This window comes from Patella vulgata, chromosome 3, assembly GCF_932274485.2.
Source record: "Patella vulgata chromosome 3, xgPatVulg1.2, whole genome shotgun sequence".
Taxonomy (NCBI): domain Eukaryota; kingdom Metazoa; phylum Mollusca; class Gastropoda; family Patellidae; genus Patella; species Patella vulgata.
The window spans coordinates 17,854,929-17,870,534 of record NC_065881.2 but is presented as its reverse complement, the minus strand read 5'-3'; the positions used below and the strand labels follow the sequence as shown (position 1 = coordinate 17,870,534).

The following is a 15,606-nucleotide window of genomic DNA, read 5'->3' as shown; positions in this document are numbered from 1 at the left end:
TGTTCAATTTTCCTAATTTAATGTAAACTAATCAATTTGAGTTGTTTTTTAGCGAGTATTTAGCCGTGAGATATTTGATCGAATCTTAAAGTTACAATTTCATATTTTCTAAGAAAGTCAAAACATAATTATCTCTATGTCTTTTGCTCAATAGGTTGTCAACTCACTATTATATACGATCATAGGTTATCTTTCTCACACTTAGAAATCATCACAGCGGAAATAATAACACAATTACCTCCCAATCACCTCCCTTGTTTTCCTAATCCCCACCATGGAATAGCTATCTTCAAACGTTTGAATTTGAAGTTGAAAATGATATTTTTGCCAATTTCTCAACTGGCAATAGTGAATTATAGGATTAATAGGATTATTCTTTAACAAGGTAGGACTCTCTATAGATACCATCTATTTTAGGGCTTTATTTTAATACATTTTAAAAATATAACTTAAACATATGAAACTGTAACTTTAAATTGAGGGTTACGGAAGCGTATAGGGGTCATGCAAAATTTTGTAGAAGGTCTCGAGATCCTGCGATCCTGTGATACTTTCTCGAAATCCCGTGATTACCTGGTAATTTTCTCGAGATCTCAATTTAATGTTCTCGAAATCCCCTGATAATTTTCCGGGGACATCGATACCCTGTGTGCATTTTCTCGAGAATTCGGGTTAATGTTCTCGAGATATTGACATCCTGTGTAAATTTTGTCGAGATCCCGAGTTAATATGAAACCTTATATGATAGTGTCTCCACGTTGTGATGCAACCATTGTCCCAATACTTCGCACCAAATTTGATAAAAAAAAAATACTCTAACATTTGTTACAAAGGAAAACTGCTAACTAACGAAAGAATAAACGGACACTCGATAGGGTACCCATGATTTACACTAAATTTGATTAAAATCGATAGGGTTCATCGTCTTATGGCTTAAATACCTCACACCAAATATGAAATTCAAAACCCTACCACGTTAGCTTTAATATGTGAAGCTTTGAATTACAAACATGCTTGTTCAATTATTTCAATTTAATGTTTGGGCGACGTTTAATAGAAAATGTCAATTTTTGCATGGTTTTCAGACCATATTATTTTGTTTTAGAATAAAGCTAGACACAGGGTTTATTGTCTTGTGGCACAAATGCTTCGGAGCAGATTTTATATCAAAAATCTTGAAAAACTCTGGGTTCTAACACGTTCACAAGGTTTACCGGAAAATAGGTTCATTGTTCCGCCGAAAATAAATTGGGTTCCTCTGCTTATGGCACTTATGATTCAAAGGAAATTTGAACGATTGCCACTCAAAGTGTGGAGATACGCTCACGCAGCATCTATGCCTCAAGAACAGATTATTCGAAAGGAAAACTTGGTTGTTTAATAAATTGATCGAACATTCTTCAAGAAATCTAATCTCTATCGTGTTCACGTGCTTGTTATATCTCTGGGAGAGAAAACCTTATATTGCTGAAAATTAACAGGGGTCATCCTTGTCGCGGAACATGGAATTTCGAAAATCCGTTAAAAACAAGGTTTTCAAAGAATGGAGGGTATAACTCCGGATCGGAGGATCGCTAACCATTGAATAGCAATAAATTTCATGACCCCAAAGCTTCACACAAAATTTTAAAAGTAAAGCCTCTATGGTGTGAACAAGGCTTTCAGGGAACGGGCGGGGAGGGGACTATATTAAGGAACAGAAGGTCACAGAATGCTGAATATCGATAGGGTTCGTCCTCTCATCGTCACATATTTAAAAGAAATACGGACAAAGAGGGTAACTCTCAAACAGAAGTTTGCGGAGTACTGACAATCGAAAGGTCGTAGTGCTTCACACCACATTTGAAAAACAAAATCAGTTAAAAACTGTAGCCTCTATTACGTTAACAAGTTTTTCGAATAAGGGGCATAACTCCAGGAGGGTAAGGGGCGCTAGAAGCGACAGGGGCCGTCCTCTCATGGCCCCAATGCTTTAGACTAAATTTGAAACAAATCCGTTAAAAACTGTTTGGCTCTATCGTGCTATTAAGTTTTTCGGGAAAGTGTGTGTGTTGGGGGGTGGGGGTGGCTGTAAACTCCGAAAACGACAGGTTGTGGGGCACTGAGAATACATTAAATCTCGATAAAATTTACACAGGAGGGCAAGATCCCAAGAACATTAACTCAAATTCTCGAGTTCGTTAACACAGGATGGGAGATTCTCGAGAAATTTTTTAGGGGATTTCGAGAACATTAAATTGAGATCTCGAGAAAAAAATATTGAAAAACTCTGGGCTCTAACGCGTGCACAGGGTTTACCGGAAAATAGGAATACCGCCATAACAAAACCCCAGGGACCGCTGCAAATCAATAAGGTTCATTGTTCCGCCGGAAATAAATAGGATTCCTCTGCTTGTGACACTAATGATTCAAAAGAAATCTGAACGATAGCCACGCAAAGTGTGGATATACGCCCACGCAGCATTTATGCCTCAACAGCAGATTATTCTAAAGGAAAACTTGGTTGTTTGATAAATTGAATAAGGATCAAGCATTCATCAAGAAATCCAATCTCTCTCGTGTTCACGTGCTTGTTATATCTCTGGGACATAAATCTTATATTGCTGAAAATTAACAGGGGCCATCCTTGTCGTGGAACACTGAATATCGAAAACCCGTTAAAAAAAAGGCTTTCAAAGAATGGAGAGTATAACTCCGGAGCGGAAGATCGCTAACCATTGAAAATCAATAAAGTTCATGACCCCAAAGCTTCACACAAAATGGTAAAACTGAAGCCTCTATGACGTGAACAAGGCTTTAAGGGAGCAGGCGGAGGTGGGGGGGGGGGTGGTATATTAAGGAACAGAAGGCCACAGAATGCTGAATATCGATAGGGTTCGTTTCTCTCATCGTCACATAATATTTGAAAAAAAAATACGGACAAAAGTTTGCGGAGTACTGAAAATCGAAAGGTCCTAGTGCTTCACACTACATTTGAAAAACAAAATCAGTTAAAAACTGTAACCTCTATTGCGTTAACAAGTTTTTCGGAAAAGGGAGATAACTCCAGAACGACAAGGGCTCTATCATGCTATTAAGGTTTTCGGGAAAGTGTGTGTGTGTGGGGGGGTGGGGGGTAAACTCCGAAACGACAGGTTGTGGGGCGCTGAGAATACGTTAAAACTACGCGCACACATAAGAATACCCGAGATGTCGAGAAAATTTACACAGGATGGCAAGATCCCGAGAACATAAACTCGAATTCTCGACATCCTTAACACAGGATGGGAGTTTCTCGAGAAAATTATTAGGGGATTTCGAGAACATTAAAGGAGCTAAGTCGCTAATATTTGGGACCTAGAAATTTTGACAAATGGGTCGCAACCCATACAGTTATGTAATATGAATGTATATAAATTGATTTATATTCAATCGTTTCTGTTTTTACTCTAATTTTTATTCAGTTAGGTTCGGCGAAATACGCCAGTATTCTCAATCGAATATCAATCTCTAGCGTCTGGTTATTCCAGTCTACGCCGATATTATTTATTGGGCTTGCTCTTCAGATAAGAATATAGCATCACCGTTTGGCTTGACTTGTGGAATATGCCTAGCCTCGTTTTTAGAGTCCCTTATTACAAATAGCGCTGAATCAGTGAAACGCATTATGGTACACGATTCGTGTACCAATTGTAAAATGTTTATTTTGTCTTAAATATTGGATATCAGAAGGCCATCTTTTCCCGGTAAGATCAAAACATCAATGTTGATTTAAACCGACAATCGTGTTTTCAATGTGGAAGATTTTGGATGATATTGAGTTAGAGACTTAGCTACTTTAAATTGAGTTCTCGAGAAAGTATCACAGGATCGCAGAATCTCGAGGTCTTCTACAAAATTTTGCATCACGCCTATTTTGCTCATTTTTCCAATATTTGTTTTTATATCTGCATTGGTGTGTGCCATATAGGATGTAATAGCCTTCACTGGCAACACATCGTTGCATTTCAAGCACCCTGTTAATGCATTAGTCCCATGGGAAACTTATCAGCCATGTACCATAATAAATGTATAATTTAAGTGAAGAATACCTTCACTACTGAACTTTATTTATAAATATATCAAATCTTATTTAAATTAAAGAACATATCATCCACTGACTCAACCCCATCCCATCCCATATACATCATCTTATCCTAACTAACACCTTAATATCTCACTTCAGGAGAAGAAGTGTTCCTGTTAACTAACAATGAGAATATATATCGGTATAACACAAAGACCAAAGAGACAAAGAAAATTGCGAAGCAAGGTACACGTTAGTGATTCTTATTGTTCTTTTACTCTCTTTCGTTTAATTTGGGAAAATAGATATTTGTCACATCACAGAATATTTCATGCAGTATAATAAATAGTTCTATTATTAAAGACGAAAACATTAATAAATAAATTAATATCAGGTTCGCCAATGTCTGGAAATAAATTATTGAGAATCGATCGAAAAGAATAACTGTACTGGACACACGAGACTTAGAAAAAATTCTATATCTAGCAGCCGTTCTAGTCTATCTAAATCTCTGCCATCGGATAGTCTAGATATTTGCTTTTTCATTTTCATAAATGTCTAAATAATAATTTATACGACATTTGAAGTCAAAATAAAGACCTGCAAAAGGCAGATGTAGCTCTTATATAATGCATCTTTAATGAGCGACGTTTCGACTAGACTTTTCTATTTTATTCATGTATATATTGTTTCGTCATATTCTATATTTTATCATTTTTATACGCCCACATTTTCATGGGGACGTATATTGTCGTCGCCCCTGTCCGTCCGTCCGTCCGTCCGGACGTCAATCCGTCCACAATTGTTTGTGAACAGTCTACAGGTCACAATTTTTATCCGATTTCAATGAAACTTGAAATATAGGTTTATCACTCTAAGATCTCGGTTCCTTTGGCATCTATCGGACCGTAACTTCATGGATTATGGCCCCTGATTGTAGGAAAAATCACGTTTTTGGCTTGTGAACACTGTAGAGGTCACAATTTTTATCCGATTTTGTTGAAACTTGAAATGTAAGTTTATAACACAAAGATCTCGGTTTCTTTCGATATTCGCGCATATCGGACCGTAACTTCATGAATTATGGCCCCTTATTGTATGACAAATCGCGTTTTTAGCTTGTGGACCCTATAAAGGTCATAATTTTTATCCGATTTAAAAAAACGTTTTAATATATCACCGTTAAACCCTAAGGATGGTCGAGTTCGAATTTCGTGAAAATCGGCCCAAAACTGACAGACAAAATGGCCGCCGTTCGTTCTCAAATAGCGTTAAAATATGGTATATCAAGGTTGTGGACCCTATAGAGGTCACAATTTTTATCCGATTTTGTTGAAACTTTAAATGTAAGTTTATAACCCAAAGATCTCGGTTCCTTTCGATAAATCGCGCATATCGTACCGTAACTTCCTGAATTATGGCCCCTGATTGTACGAAAAATCACGTTTTTAGCTTGTGGACCCTATAGAGGTCATAATTTTTATATGATTTAAAAAACCGTATTATTATATCACCGTTACACCCTAAGGACGGCTGAGTTAGGATTTCGTGAAAATCCGCCCAAAACTGACAGACAAAATGGCCGCCCCTCGTTCTCAAATTGCGTAAAAATATGGTATATCAAGGTTGTGGACCCTACAGAGTACACAATTTTTATCTGATTTTGTTGAAACTTGAAATGTAAGTTTATAACCCAAAGATCTTGGTTCTTTTCGATATTTGCGCATATCGAATTGGACACAGATCACCAAATATTCCTACGCCGTCACCCACGAAACAAGGGCCAAAGCTATTTTTAGTCTTCCTCTCCCTTTTCCTTTTTCCCCCTTTTGCATGGCGATTTTTGTTGACTTTTTGGTGTAGAAATGAGGAAAAGGGTTTGAAAATACATTTTCTGCCAGGTTTTGGTGAATATTCATAATTTTGATGCGGAAGGATACAAGAGTTGAGAGGTTGGTTACGTTGAAATGTAGGGCCTGAAATTGCATGTTTACTTGTCTCTACTTCCAGCTTGTGTATCTCAAGTTTTTCATAAGGAACCTCATACGTGCTTTTGGGCAAGTGGTTGCCACATGTTGCTCCATCTGTGGTAGAAAGCGTTCTACCCAAGAAAATTTGGGAAAAAGTTAGAGCCGGTCTAAGATACGAGAATTAACATTGGAGTCAATGGGGAAATCTTTAGTGATCTGTGTCCAATTGTAATTTCCTGAATTATGGCCCTTGATTGTAGGAAAAAATCACTTTCGTTTTAGCTTGTTTTCTATCCATCTCTCGAAAATGTGGGCGTATCCTGCCTGGCAGCCGCTGGTTTGATAAAGACAAGAGAAGCCTAGTCGAAACGTTGCTCAATAATAAGCAATAATAAAACCTGTGTTTTAAAGTTCATTTAATAAATGCCATTGAAACAATTTTCGTTCACATGGATTCATAAAACAAGGCCAAGGTGTCTGTGGTCCATTACAATAATGAGATAAAATATAGAAATAAATGTGTCGTAATCAGATAAATTCACCCAATTGACAATGACTGTCTTATATTTACAGCTTTATTCATGGCATGTGATTATGAAAGAAATTTATTATACTACGTACAACAAAAAAAAAAATGATATGTCTACCAAATTCATCCGCATGGTTCAGGGCAGTGATGATATAAAAACCATATTGGGTAATGATAAAGGTAATGTTATTTGATTTTTATTGAATTATGTTTTATTGCATCTGAGTTCAACAAGAAAACATGTACCTTTGTTTTTGTGCTTGATACCCTCGACTAGAATGCCCGAAGATTATTAGTCTAATAGCTGTAGACCAAGCCGACACTAGCTAGAGTCGATGGAGATCGAAACCGGGTGGGTTAACACCACACTACAATGATCAGAGATCGAATCCGGGTGGGATAAGACCCTGCTACAATGGTCAGAGATCGAACCCGGGTGTGGTAAAACCACATTACACTGACCAGAGATCGAACCGGTTTGGCCTAAGACCACACTGTCATGATCAGAGATCGAACCCGGGTGAGATAAGACCACGCCGCTACAATGGTCAGAGATCGAACCCGGGTAGGTTAAGGCCACATTACACTGATTAGAGATCGAACCCGGGTAGGTTAAGACCACACTACACTGATCAGAGATCGAACCCGAGTGGGCTAAGGCCACACTACAATGATCAGAGATCGAACCCGGGTAGGTTAAGACCACACTACAATGATCAGAGATCGAACCAGAGACCAAGACCAAGACGATACTAGAATAACGGGAGATTGATTTCTGTTTCTCTTTGAAAAATTGTTTCTTACAAGGACAGGTTTATTATTAATTGAAACTAAACACAAACGGGTACCGGTACGTTAATCTTTGTGGGTTTCTTGTCCAAGTCTCAGATGATTGGTTTATATCATATTTGTAGACACTTCATTGAATTTATTTCGAACATTAAAATTACTTTTGTTTTTGTCTTTCATATTAGTTGACCCCACAGTTGTATCTATTAGCGTCGACCAAGAAACTGGAAACGTCTACTATGGTTCATCAAAAGGAATTGAATTTCTTTCTTACACACAGAATTATAGAAAGACCATTACTTTTACTTATAGGCAAACTGATAATTATCCTGTATTTTATATAGGATTCCATGGCAAAGGGTCCAGTAAAAGGTGATATCTTTTATTATAAATGAAATGAAATGGAGTTTAACGCCCTAATTTACATTTCTCAATAGAAATACAGTGAGATGAAATAGGGTTTAACGTCCTACTGTTCTGCACAGACTGGGCTAATGAAGACTGGCCTACACTACGGGGGAAATCTTGCATCATAAGGCCAATATAAAGATTGTAGTTGATAGAAATGAAATATTGTTCAAAAGTCGGCTAGAGGCGCGGGATCGATCAAGATAGTGACTGAGATATAATTTCTCTAGATATCCCAGACAATGAAAAGGCGTCCAATCGGGTATTGTGGTGTAGGGCAAGGACAAGACAAATGCTTCCAGTTGTATATGGGGTATAGGGCGAGGGTCTGACAAGAAGGCCGTCCACTCTGACGTGGCTGTGTAGAGCGGGTGTCTTGCAAGAAAAATGCTTCCCAGTCTGATGTGGTGGTGTAGGGCGAGGGTCTTGCAAGAAAAAGGCGTCCAGTCTGAAGTGGGGCAAGGGTTTTACAAGGAAGAGGCGTCCAGTCTTCGAAGGTATTATGTTAAACAGAGGCTCGTGCACGTATAAGAACCCTCGTTGTCAGTTCGGGGACGGCCGCTTACTGATTGAAGTTTCACCAATGGCACATTTATTACTAAATATTTGTAGGAATGGATGCTATTTCAACAATGGCATATGTATAATAGATTAGAATAGTGTGATAGTGAATACAGCTTATATGTATAATAACATTAATTAAACTATTACATTATCAGATCAACGTTTGGTCGTTATCGTGGCATTTCTATGTGGGTAGGTAGGAAGGTTTGAGTGATTTTCCTTCGCACATATGAAACTATTATCAATATGTACTGAGTAATCTCATGAATGACCTACATATGAAACTATTATCATTATGTATCGAGTAATCTTGTGCATGGCCTACATATGAAACAATTAGCAATATGAATCGAGTAATTATTTCGCCCATCTCAAACTATTATCTTGTGAATGATTTACCCCTGCCGAGTAAGGTTTAACGGAGGTATTATCTGTGCTTGGCTGTATCTGACATTCATTTTCTTTAAATAACTATAAAATATATTTTCATTTTATAATTACAGAGTGTACTTGTCTACATTGTATAATTTGTATAGGTCAGAAATTAATACCACCGATCTTATAAATCTTAGAGGGGAGTGTCAATATTTTAGTATTTTTGGTAAGTTGTGTGTATTTTCGGTAATTTGTGAGTATTTTAGATACGTTTTGAGTATTTGGGAACGTTTAGAGTGTTTGGACGAAAATATTGGGCTCAGTAAGACGTTGGCTCGCTAAACTGGAGTTCTCTTAATGGAAATGGGATTCAACGTATTTCAGTTCTGCTCCGACAGGGCATATGGAGACGGACATTCGCCATACAGTGTGCTATGAGGGAAATTTTACTCGGACATCTTTATCTAGCAGTAAATGAAATGAAATGGGGTTTAACGTCCTACTGTTCAGCTCCGACTGGGCTAATGAAGATGGTTATACGCCATACAGTGTGTTATGAGTGAATATTTTTTCCCGGACACCGGCCCTACGTCTTACTCTTATATCGAATACCAACTACTAAGGGTTCTTTTAGACGCACGTCAATGTGTACACGGCACCTCGGCTGTTCGTCCCACCCCGCCACTCTGTCCTGCACAACTGACTTTCTTGGCCAACACCAGAATCGAACACCGGATCTCCTGGTTAGCAAGGCAACGTCTTACTGACCACTACGGCTCCTAAATAGCAGTGAGTTATTTGTGGTCTCCTCTTAACGACTGATTTGGAGTGGATCCCGTGTTCGATCCCTGTGATGACCGAGTCAGTGCAGGGCCGTAACTAGCTCAGAGCAACAAGGGAGTCCGGAAGTTTTCTCAGGGGTGCTGTAATATTGACGGACAATGTATATCTAATATTTTATGGTCGAAATTTTTTTCACAGGGGGTGCGAAACATTTTGCAGGAGTGGGGGGGGGGCAAAATACGGGCCTGAGTCAGTGGCAGGGGACGGAGTACCTGACCAGGAACAAGGTATGGTCGTTCGAATGGGACAACAAACCGAGGCCGCGTATACACAATAGAGTACAGTAAAAGAACCCGTGACAGTTGGAATTCAATATAAGAGTGGGCCGTAGTGCCCCTTTTGAGGCAAAATATTCTTCATAGCACACAGTATCATACATATCCGTCTTAATTAGCATAATCGGTGCAGAACTGTAGGACGTTAAAACCCAATTAGGTTCATTTTTTCTAGGAATATTTTATATTATGAAACTGAAGAGGTGCATTTTTGCGTGTTATAATATATTATGAGTTGACAGGGTTCACTGTTTTCAGATGAAATAATCACACTGTTACTTTTAATCCCCTAACTCTCAATTTCAAAAGAAGAGGTAAGGCGGTTTAAGTTTTGTCGCTTAGTATATTTCTAATTTATTGATTGTTTAATTGGTTTTAATAACAGATAATGGTATGGTGTGTGATTCACTTAAGGGGTTGTATCTAGCAAATCTGGATGGCGTGAAGATTGAATCGCTGCCGAATATTGCAATCACACCATCTATACTAGGAGATATTGAATCCACGTGTGTTGTACAAGATCCTGTAATAGCTTATGGAAATTTGTATATCCTCTGTTATAAGCAGTTAGTAGTTAATACATTTTTCTAGTAGGGTTGTGTTGGGTTGAAACATAGCTGCTATGTGGGTGCATTTCTACACTTTGTGTTACTATTTCTTAAATGTGTATAACCCCTAAACTAAGTCTTGGTGGTCAGATTCTTGTATCTGGCCTAAACTAAGCTCTGACGGTTAGGTTTTGAAAGAGAGATATAGAGCGCTGGGGTGCTGTGTGTGTGTGTGTGGGTGTGTGTGGGTGTGTGTGTGGGTGTGGGTGTGTGTGTGTTTGTGTGTTTGGGGGGGGGGGCGCTAAGCACATGGCTGTACACACGACTCCAATGTTTATCACGTACAAGTAAGGCTGTGCAAAAATATCGATATAATCGATAATCGGTAGAAGTTATTTAGCGATACGATAATCGATATTGAAATCCAAATATCGATTATCGGTATATTTACCTTCTGACGGCAAGTTACGGTCACTTTCACATGACTGAACTTGCCGTAGTCTGGCATGCAGACGAATGAACGAATACACAACGTCAACACAACAACTATTTTACACCTCTGCTTACAAACTGGCACATTTTAAATATATATTATTGTAAAAAAAACTCAACTTTAAGATTAAATACATTATTTTAATATTTTCGTTGTTTTTGTTGTTATTACTAGTTGAAACTAAAATAGGTCACACACTTTGTGAACAATGACGATCGCACGTGATATAGTAAAATTAGAATTATCTCCCTTCTTTGCTCTTGATTGATTTGTAGAGAAATTGTCTGCTTTCACGATAAAACTAATTGTATTATTAATAATCAACTCAGCTTTTATTACTAAATCATGTCAGATACAGCCCATACAAAACACTTTTTTGACTTCCCGGGAAAATAACTATATCTCTCGTAATTTCTTGGAAAAATCTACTTTGGTTTTCGTCAAAATTAACCAATCATAAAAATTCTACTTTGAAAGCCGGTAATTATTTTTTTATTGTCCAATCAATAGACGCCTTCTATTATATTTTATTCTATTATTAGTAACACTGTGTGATCGCCAGTAACTTGCAAAGAGAAACCATGTATTGTCTTTGTATTTATCGGAGATATTGGAATAAAAAAAAGGTTCAAATGAATCAAGAACAAAACTTAGAATAATACTCAAGTTAATTCTACATTTAGCAACTAATTATTTTACATTAATTGATTTTTTTACGTACATCGGCACAGTATTAGACTAGGATAATAACACTACTGTGACTCGATCAACACAAATAACAGGTCGGTAAAGTTCGGTTTTTCCGGAAGAATGATAATCGATTATTATCGATAATCGCTGACAAATTCTTGCCGATAATCGATATTGAAATTTCATATCGATTCCCAGCCTTACGTACAAGCTGGCATTCGAAACCACGCCACTTTATTCAATGACATACCTACGTATGAAAACGAACAGGGTCGTAATATGTGTTGATTGGTGACATAAATAAGAACTCGTCATTGCATAGATTTTATATTGATGACGTCATATATATAAAAAAAATCAATTTATATTACAGGGTTTTAAAATTGGATTTAAAAACCGGTATCCTTAATCATTTGATTCCTACGATGCCAATTCCTACGATGCCAAAAATGCATTTCTGTGTGTCCATTGACCCACCAGAACGATGCACCGACAGGTAAGCCGTTCCGTTTCTGGTCTGAATACAAGACTGTGCAATGGATTGTGTTATAGACCAGGAGCCCAGAGGGTTAACCAAGCTGAAAAGTGTACCAATTTGCTCCTATATGGTATCAATGCATGTATATCTGGTATCATCAGAATGTAAGTCTGCCGGGTTTCTGGTGGTGGGTGTGGTATTCTACGCTCAAAATGCCATGCCCCCACCGCACAAACTGTCTGGCAGTGATCATTCATGATTCCTGTAGTGGTACTGAACAACTCCAAAGCTGTTTTAGGTGGTACAGATTTCAGCTAATCTAGCCTAGCTGTGGTCTGGAAATTAGAAAACTCTTGTCAGGGATACTCCACCACTGCAAATTTCTGGCAATTACATAGCTCTGTCATTGGTAACCCACCACTAGAAATGTCTGTCAGAGCGTTTTTGTAACACCTGAAGATGTACGGTACACTGTTGTACAATTTTCATGTGGTGCACTTTTGAGCTAATCTAGCCTAGTTGGGGGGCATGGTATTTTGGGCGTGGAATACCACACCCACAACGAGAAACCCGGTAGACTAACAGTCTGATGATACCAGATATACATGCATTGATACCATATAGGAGAAAATTGGTACACTTTTCAGCTAGGTTAACCCCCTGGGCTCCCGGTCTATTTCATCTCAACATGTTATGTCTGGTGAGAGCCACGGTGGCTCGGTGACTGAGACGGTGGCTCGCTAACAGTAGGACATTAAACCATATTTCATTTCATTTTATCACGTATTAGTTAAAAGACACGGACGCTTGAAATTTCAATCAATGGAAAGGGGTGTTCCCCAGTTTCAGATATAATCTGTATTGAATATCGCACGCCGAACACGTAAATCACGAAGAACGTGTGAATGAATATATGCAACAGTTTAATATAATATTAATGGACTCTGTATTCAATTTTTAGTAACCACAGTTTAATATAATATTAATGGACTCTGTATTCAATTTTTAGTAACCATACTTCCGGTTTCTACAGCTGAGATGGTAGTTGCAGCTGTAGTTATTGGTATTGTCCTGAGTGTAATCCTAACAGTCACCATTCTAAAATATAAAAAGAAAAGCGAACAACCATCCAGTTCACGTGAATGTAATGTGTATACCACGATGCATTCAAGATCTAACTACCATCAGAGTGAAGAACCGGGATATTCATGTAGCTATGACAACAGACAAAAAGATTGCAATGTGCATACGGCAATGCCATCTACCGAATAACTGGAAGTACATTAGCATCTTGAGTTTTGAACACCTCTGAACGCTTTTAAGTAGGCACGGTTGGCGTTTTTGTCTTTGGAATTTTGCTACATAAAACAAAATTTAAATTATTTGAAACAGGTTACTCCGTTTTAATAATAGTTTTCTCGACATTTTGACAGATTGAACATATATAGTGGGGGTTGGATGGCCGAATGGTTAGCGCGTGGGCTTTGTATGATAAGGTCCGTCAGGTTTCGTTTTCCCGGTTGTACATGGCAAGGAGTAGGGTTGCCTGTACAACCACGTGAGTTTTCTCCGGGTCCTCCGGTTTCCTCCCACGGATAAAGCGAATTATTGAAATAAAATTGAATCATATGTTAGTCCCGACATTACCTATTTGCACATGAAGCAGGCATAAAATGGTTAAACCATTAAAGTTATTGTATCTATAAATGTAACTTCAAAACATGGTATTAAAATACGCTGTCATGAAAAGAGTGGACTTGTCGTGTTCTCCCTTCTTCGTTCAAATGCTCCTTTGTTCTAATAAAATAAAGTTCGTCAATGTAGAAAAGGAAAACACCTTGGAGAAAGATTGTGATACTATGCAGGCTACCAATGCAGGATTCCTTCAACTTTCTTAGACTGACTCACAGTTCCTGTCACCATTTATTTCTGGAAATGGGCTACTGTTGTGTCATGGTTCGTTAAAAATGATATCCTATTACGCTAATGATCAAACATCAGGTCAGGGGTCTCCGCACCTTTGGTACAGTACATATTAGCCCAATTTCATAAAAATAGGGTTGACGTAACGTAGTGATAACAGAGATCAGTTTAGTAAATATAGGATTTATTTACATCAGCTATACAAAACAGCTACAGTTACATACATACAACAACAATACGGGAACTTAAACTATACAGGAACTAGACTACGACAGGAACACATATAACTATATTAAATCCACCATTCTGCCCTCTGCCAAGGCAACGGCTAAACTCGGATGAGTCCATACGCCGGTCCCTGCGTCTCTCCTCCTCTCCGCTCGCCTCTCTAACTGTCAGTAAGCTCCTGATTATATAGCGCCGGAGAATAGATAAAACCCATGATCATACATGCAGTTGTCTCTTTATCACTTCATGGTATGCTTACTGATCAGTGCATATTCCTTTGAAGTCATGTGGAGCTTGTACATAGATCATAATGTAGTTTCTAAATGACACATGGGATTAATTACATGTTTAATTAGATCATAGCCAGTTCGTGCCTTAACCGAAGTTTATACAGAGTTGAACGTCAATATCATATATTATCAAAAACCAGCTGAGGTCATAAAGTTCTAAGCACCTAAATGATCGTTCAGTTTGATGAAAGTTCTAGAGTACTTTGTCACAAACGGCCCGCTCTAATGAAACACTTACCCAAATATGGTCAAGTATCCACTCTGATAGTTGACGACACTAAACTTTTTTTATTTATATTAAACTAGCGCGTTTTCACCGGGGGACGGTTGGGCGAAATAACCACGGTTGACATCACAGGTTTTTACTCGTGTGTAACGTTAAAATACCTATGGAATAGTTGCTGTATTGATTTTGTAGAATATACCATTGTAACTTATAAAGATACATGTACCTCAAACACGAAAATGAATATGAAAACAAAAACGTCATCCATTCGTGTCTACTTGTGACGTCAGCACATACATGAGTGTTCGGCCAGTGAAGAACGTTACGCGTGTTGAGCTGGATTGATTCACGTAGATATGCAAACGAAAATGTTTCTTGTCTCATATAGAATTTTCCACAATTTTTTAAGGCCTTGCGTATATTTTTGATTGTGTAGAATGTGCTCAAATGCAATATTTTGCTTGATTTGATGTCCGTCTGCCACACAATAGATTGAACACTTCGGAGTGGAAATCAACGTCAACTGGCAAAATCACGTCGTTTGTGAAACCGCATGTTAGAGGATGCCAAAACGTAAACGAACATATGCTCGTTTTGGTGTTCGTTTTCGTACCGATGCGAAAAGTCCCTAATGGGTCTAGACCGACCATATTATCGTTTATATTGTTTGGATTTACAATACATTAGTGTTGTATACATTGTTAATTCGTAATGTTGTATATATTGTTTAGTATTGTATATATTTTAATTCAATAATACACCAGGTTTTTGGGGGGTTTTAACTCATCGCAGTTGTGGCATGGCATCTAATCAACAAGCTGCATGAAATGCTTCTAAGGAGTTTATTTCGATCTTTAAAGATGGGAAACTTCAACAAAATTCTGAAGAGTAGATGATTCGGGCTTTAGATTATGTCTTAGTCTACAAATAAC

At 38.0% G+C, this 15,606-nt stretch overlaps 1 long non-coding RNA gene across 1 annotated transcript; it reads left to right on the top strand.

Moving 5' to 3' along the window:
- Positions 1-4,202: 4,202 nt before the first annotated feature.
- LOC126815668 (uncharacterized) lies at positions 4,203-13,673 on the top strand. Its single transcript, XR_007678033.1, has 7 exons — positions 4,203-4,291; positions 6,589-6,724; positions 7,519-7,705; positions 8,809-8,906; positions 10,184-10,364; positions 11,903-12,025; positions 13,017-13,673. It is a non-coding gene; the product is annotated as an uncharacterized LOC126815668 (long non-coding RNA).
- The last annotated feature ends 1,933 nt before the right edge of the window (positions 13,674-15,606 follow it).